Here is a 7,500-nt window from a genome sequence, read left to right on the forward strand (position 1 = left end):
GCCTTCGCCGCAAGTAACAACATCCAGGGTGTCACGCGTCGACCCATTTTTTTTCTCTCTTTACTGACCAGAATCTGCATTTTCTTTTCGGTATATTACAAGAAGATAGAGCGTTTCTTCGAACGAGGGTGACAGAGGCCGTAGACTCCAGGACGAAGTCCAGGACGAGAGTCAAATAGCAGCTGAAAACGAGGAAAAGACAAGAGCGGCAAGATAAAAAAAAAAAAAAAAAAAAAGCGCCAAAGAAGGACAGGACATGAATGACAAGACAAACAAGGACATGAAGATGAAGGGAAGCGAAACTAGTACGTGGCAAGACTTATTTTACCCATCGGGAGAAGGGAAGGGCAGGCCTGAGAGTGCCACCGCCGAAGACTCCAAAAACAAAAAATCGCTTCAACCGTGCGACTCACTTCACATATTTTGTTCTGGTTGAGGTGAGCGAACAAGACCTGGCATGATATAAGGTCTCGATCAATCGAGATCCTCTCAAGCCTGGGTCACTTTCGGCACTGAAGAATTCTATAACAGAAGAAGGGGAGGATAGTAAGAGAGGGCAAAGTTAACGGCTCCGATCACAACGTAGCGTGTTCTAGCTTCCACTTCTCACCATACCAACCAACTTCCACGACGAAAAGAGAAATAATAAACGCGTTTAGTCGGGGTGGGTGGGGGTGGGGGGTCCGCGCAGCAAAGGCAGAAACGTATCGAAAGGAGCCAATGAAAAATAAGATAGAAAATTAAATAGATAAATAAACAAATAGGTAAACAAATAGAAATCAATAAAAAGCAATAGATACAAAATGACAAATAGATAAGCAAATAAATGAACAAATAAATAAATGAATAAGAATATAAACAAATAAATGAATAAATTCATAGATTCATAAATAAATAGATACATAGAAATGAGGGTGAAAAACTGAAAAGCAAAAATAGCCGTGGATTCTTTTTTCCTTCACTGGGCGTTACATAGAAAAAATTAAGTAAAGAAAGAAAAGAGACAAAAAAAGAAGAAAAAATGATAATTATCAGAAAAGTAAAAACAGAAAATAAAATAAGATTAGATAAGACAAAACAAAGTAAATGAAATGAAATAAAAGATAAGTGAAATAAAAATTAATAGAATCAAACTAAGTAAAATAAAGTGAAACAGAATAAAAAAAATTAAACTAAATAAAATAGAATGAAATAACACAAAACGAAATTTTGTTGGTGTTCCTTTGATACCTCTGATGCCGCCCGACTTCATTCAAATCACATCCGAGTTAAGATCCTACGCTATACTGACTAAAAACGCCATGAGCGTCAACGACAGAATAAAGACAACACAGTGTCCCCAAGGCAGCTGGAAGGGTTTGGGGGAGGCGGGGAAGAGGAGACCAAAGCTCAGGACAAAGCCACAGAGAAAACAGTTCCCAATATCGGCGTTCTTATGAACAAAACTTGGGAAACGCCAGGCTGGGATGGCGCCTCGCGAAGCTGGGGTGTAAGTGTCGCCGAGCGCTACTCAGATGGGTTCTAAGGACTGGAAATTACAAAACGATTACAAAGACGGAGCTTGTCGACAGGAGACCTTTTAGTCCATATTAAGGTCGGATGCGAAAAAAATTATAATAATAATAAATAAATAAGTAAATAAAATATAATAATATAAATAATGATAAACAAAATAAACAGGTAAATAGTAAATAATAATAAATTGACATATAACTAATAATAAATGTGAATCAAGTAAATAATGATAAACCAACAGACAAACGATAACAAAACAAGTAATATAAAATAAATGACAGTCATTACAGCATTTTGCTTAGTTATTTATCTAAATGATTCTTAAAGGTTCGAACTGAACTACATTGCACTGCCTCTGCAGGAAGTTTATTCCATTCATTACCTACACGGTTGGCGAAGTTGCTTCTATCCACTTACAACTTAAATTTATTTCCGGACAGTTTAAGACCATTGTTTCCTGTCTGATTCTCATTCAATGTAAAAATTTGGTCACTTTTGATGTTGTCAATTCTATTTAGAATCTTAAAACCCTGTATCAAGTCACCTCTGAGTCTACGTTTTTTTTAGGGAAAACAGATTCATATGTTTAGTTGATTTTCGTATAATTTATTTGTGATATTTGGAATCAGTTTTGTAGCTCGCCGTTGTACTTTTTTCTATCTATCAATGCCTTTAATGAGATTCGGTGACCACACGGAAACAGCATATTCCAAGTGTGGACGAACTATCGATTTATATAATTTGTTAATGGGGTATTGGCTGCATGTTATGTGGAAAAGTAGCATGCAGTTGATACTTTAGGGTCTATATGGGGCTCCCCTACGGATCAGAGTCACACATCATTTTGTCTGTGATAGAGGAAAACTGTTTTCATAGAGAAATGATGACACTTTTATACTACGACTATCCTTCCGTTATGCTGTCCCCCAACCCCTTGTTACTGTCCTGTACCATTTCTCTGAATATTCATTTCCTTTTTTCGCCTGCCCTGTGGTGGGGGAAGAGAATGCTACCACCAAGCCTTTCCACTTGAGTCGTAAAAGGCGAAAAAAAAAAAAAAAAAAAAAAAAAAAAAAAAACGGAACGGGGGATGGGATTAGGAGTCCTGCAACCGGTAGCCCCAAAAGGGGACATTCTAAAAAAAAAAAAAAAAAAAAAAAAAAAAAAAAAAAAAAAAAAAAAAATTCAAACCAGTACTCTAAGGTTTGGGTCTTTTAATGTGCGTGGATGTGGTACAGATGAGATTAAAAGGGAAGAGATAGGCAGTATGTTTGTGAGAATAAAGATGGATGTGCTGGCTTTGAGTGAAACCAAAATGAAAGGAAAGGGCAACTGTGAGTTTGGGAGTGTAAGTGGGAGGTACTCAGGAGTGAAGAGGGGGCGAGGGAGATAAGGGGTGGTATACTAGTAAGTGAAGAGATAAGTAAGCGGGTAGTGGAGTGGAAGGAAGTTTCATCAAGGTTGATGTGGATGAAGGTGAAGCTGGGAAGGGAGATGTGAAGTTTTGTAAGTGCGTACGGGCTTGGTAGTGAGAAGAGCGTAAAAGAAAGGGAGGCTTTTTGAGTAGATATAAATGAGTGCATAGAGGAATTAGGGAAAATGTCAATGTAGTTGCTTTGGGAGACCTTGATGCTAGGGTAGGAAATGAACCAATAGACGGAATGGTTGGGAAGTATGGAGTTCCAGGTAAAAATCGTAGAGGAGAATTGATGGTGGAGATGTGTCTTGAAAGAGAGTTGATGATAAAAGAAATACAGTGGGGAGGGTGTGTGGATGGAAGGGTGGCAGATAGAGCGTTAAGGGGCTATATAGTGGTGACCAGAAGTATGGTAGGAAGAGTTAAGGATGTACATGTTCTAAGGGGAGAGAGTGGGGGAATATCAGATCATTTTCTGGTGGAAGGTAAATTGAGAGTGGAGAATATATGAAAAAAGAGGAAAAGGGCAGAAGGTAGGGAGGTACTTTGAGTGAACTGCTTAAATGAGAAAAAAAGGAGAATTGATATAAGAAAAAGCTGCAAGAGGAGTGGGAGGGAGTAAAGGATAGAGTAGAACTAGGAGTGGAGGAGGAATGGGGATGGTTCAAGGAGGGAGTCATAAGGTGTGCAAAGATGGTGTGTGGAACAAGTAGGGCGGGGGGAAGTAGAAGGAAGGGTAGTGAGTGGTGGGATGAGGAAGCAAAGAAATGTGTAGAAGAGAAGAAGCAGGCATTCATAGATTGGCTACAAATTAGGACGAGAGAATCGTATGAGAGGTACAAAGTAAAGAGAAGGGAAGTTAAGTATAAGATAAAGGAAGCAAAGAGAAGAGCAGATGTGAAATGGAGTAAGAGTATGACAGAAAATTTTGAAAGTAATAAAAAGATGTTTTGGAAGGAAATTAAAAGAGAAAGAGGAGGCGAATCAAGTAGAGAAGAAAAGGTAAAAGGTGCAGATGGAGAGATGATAATGGAAAAGAAGGCAGTGAGAGGAAGGTGGGCAGAGTATTTTAGGGAGTTGCTAAAGGTGAAGGAGGATAGGGAGGGAAAGGTAGTTGTAGTGGGAAGCGCTAAGAAAATGAGAGTGATGAATGAGGAAAATAGAGGAGAAATAGGGAAGAAGGAAGTGAAAGCAGCCGTGATGAGAGCAGGTAAGGCACCTTGGTTGAATGGATGCCATGCATAATGTCTGAAGAAAGGAGGTACAGTTATGGTAGACTGGCTGGTGAGGTTATCTAATGTTTGTTTAAGAGAGGGTAGAGCGCTGGAGGACTGGAGGAGTGCCTGTATAGTTCCGCTTTACAAGTGTAAGTGCAGTAGTTTCAGAGAGATCTGCTTGTTGAGTGTAGTTGGGAAGGCTTATGAGAAGGTCTTGATTGAGAGGATTAGGAGAGGAACAGTGTGGGTTTAGGACAGGTAGGGGATGTGTAGATCAGATTTTTTGGTAAAGACAGATATGTGAGAAAGCTATAGGAAAAGGTAAGGATATTTTTTGGGCTTTTATGGATCTGGAAAAGGCTTACGACAGGTTAGACAGGAAAACACTGTGGGAGGTACTGTAGATATATGAGATAGGAGAAAAGCTGTTAAGAGCAATCAATAGTTTTTTACGAGAGTAGTAGAGCTTATGTTAGGATTAGAAATGGAGAGAGTGAATGGTTTGAAGTAAAGGTGGGACTTTGTCAGGGATGTGTTATGTCGCCCTAGCTGTTCAATCTTTACATGGATGGGGTGGTGCGAGAGCTGAATGCAAGGGTAGTGGGTCAGGGGTTGGAGATGACTAAAGAAAATGGAGAAAAGTGGGAAATAAGCCAGTTGTTGTTTGCTGACGATACTGCGCTTGTAGCAGGATCACAGGAGGGATTGAGGAAGTTAGTGACAGAGTTTGAGAAGGTGTGTGAAAGAAAGAAGCTGAAGATAAATGTGGGCAAAAGTAATGTGATGAGATGTACAAGGGGAGACAGTGACAGCAGGCTGGAAGTGAGCATTAAGGGTGAAAGACTGGAGGAAGTGGATAGTTCTAGATATTTGGGTGCGAATGTGACAGGAAAGGGAGGAGTGGAGGTGGAGGTAGAATGTAGATTGAGAGAAGCGAGTAAATGCCTTGTGTGATTAAAAAGTGTAATGAGAAATAGACATCTGGGAATGGATGCTAAGAGGAGGTTATATGAAGGAGTGATTGTGCCAACAGCACTGTACGGGGCAGAAACATGGAACATTAGAGAGGAAGAGAGAAGTAGTTTGAATGTGTTTGAGATGAAATGTCTGAGAAGTATGATAGGGGTTACTAGGCTAGATAGGGTGAGAAATGAGGAGGTGAGTAGGAGAACAGGGGTGGAAAGGGAGGTGGGAGATAGGGTTGATGAATGAGTATTAGGATGGTTTAGACAAATGGGAAGAATGATTGAAGAAAGATTAATAAAAGAAGTGTGGAATGTAGAGGTGGAAGGAGTGAATATGAGGGGGCGTCCTAGGATGAGATGGATGGATGGTGTGAAAGAGGCATTACAAAAGAGAGGAATGTCTGTGGAGGAAGGATGGGAGAGGACAGGAGATAGGGGTGAATGGAGAGGGGTTGTGTATAGATGATGCTGTGATGCATGAGGGGGAGTATGTATGAGAAAAAATTTGACGCAGCTCGAAGGAATTTCTCCCCGTCTTCTCCTTTTCTGCATGGGGCGACGGGGACGGAGAGGGGGGTCGCCGAATTTATGAAGCGGCCTTGCTGTGGATGTGCTGTGTCTTGCGACACTGCTTCTGACCCAGGGCAGTGAACGGTATGCAGGGGTGACTCGTCATCCGGGAGGTGCCAAGATGGGAGGGAGGGAGGATGGTGGAGGGGAGTAGAATATATAGGAAATGGAATGGGTGGGAGTGGTATTTATGCCTTTTTCTTTTTGGCTACCACCCGTGTAGGGGGAAAAAGCCTTTGGTATATGTATGTATGTATGTTAATGGACATTGATTTTGACTTACAACAGAACATCCCCACCTTTCTTGTGGTTTCTATCGTGATGAAAGTATTTAAATCCCGCAATATTAAATTCAGCTTCAAACTCTTCACCATTACCATGTCTCGGTTATTTCTATCATATCGAAATTTTTGCTTTTGATGAACGCTTGTATTTTTTGGAATTTGTTCCTCATGCTACGAACATTAAAGTACAATGTTTTTAAGAAACTCGTGATTATTTCTGTTTGACACGTTTTGAGTTTCAACATAATACCTTACATTATAATTTTCTTCTTTATTGACACCTTGCTCTATATTGATATTTGGTCCTTCATTGACATTCAATGAATCATGGACATTTACCCCATCACGGACATCTGGTCGCTCACTGTTATCCGATCTCTTATGTACACCTTGCCCCTCTACGTCACCGCGTTCCACACCGACCACCCGTCGTTCACTGACTCTTTTGTCCGACATTGTATCCTACCGTGATATTTTGTCTTCCACTATCATTACATCCCATCGTGATATCTTGTCCTCTACTATCATTACATCCTATCGTGATATTTTGTCCTCCCCTTATCATTACATCCCATCGTGATATTTTGTCTTATGACATTACATTCTAACGTAATATTTCGTCCTCTACCGACATTATATCCTAAGGTAATATTTCGTCCTCTACCGACATTATATCCTAAAATTATATTTTGTCCTACACTGACATATTGCTCTACTTTATTGCTATACCCTACTCTATTTTCCCCAGTACATCCTATTTCCCATTCCCTTTGAGTTTCTTTAAAAAAAAAAAAAAAAAAAAAAAACCTAGTTCATTACAAACTCCTATAATGGGGTGTGAGGTGGATCCCATCATAAGCGTAAGGGTCATGACGCCTGGAAAAGAAATGCCAAGGATCAAGAAAGTCGTATCCCAGTTGCGTGCACAATCGCGATATCCTCTCATTGAACCCTGTGGCTCTACTGTTCCAACATGAGCTTGCGTAGATCCTCGGGAGGATCCTACAGACTACGTGACGGCTCCCACGTTTCTTCATCTCCTGAAGGAGGACCTTGTAATTCCGAACAGGTTCCTCTGATCTCACCCTACCCACATCGTTACTTCCCGTGTGAACAATCGTACAAATTTCGGGAGGATGGACAAGATCTTGGGCATTATTGTATATATTTTAGTAGAAAATATATATATAACTTGTTTGTTAGATCTTTATGGATAGTACTGAAATGTTTTGGAGACTATTTATTTAATTACTATTTTTACTGCATTGTGGAGTGAGTATTGTATATCATAGCAATGGTGATGTGTGTACAGATTTTTTTTTTTTTTTTTTTAATGGAGAATGTCTCTGTATGACTGATTCAGCGATAGGCCCCAGTAACGGAAAGCTCAAGTAACCCCTTTTGCTACGAGAAAATATTCTTTTATTCTATATAAGTAATATCATCGTCAGATAATTTTATTGAGCTAAGTTCTTGGACATTAAATAGCCTGAATATGAGGATTTACGCATGCAACATGAAAACCCATGCAG

The sequence above is a fragment of the Oratosquilla oratoria genome, chromosome 27, assembly GCF_046742065.1.
Source record: "Oratosquilla oratoria isolate Oo_2021 chromosome 27, ASM4674206v1, whole genome shotgun sequence".
In the NCBI taxonomy this organism is placed as follows: Eukaryota; Metazoa; Arthropoda; class Malacostraca; order Stomatopoda; family Squillidae; genus Oratosquilla; species Oratosquilla oratoria.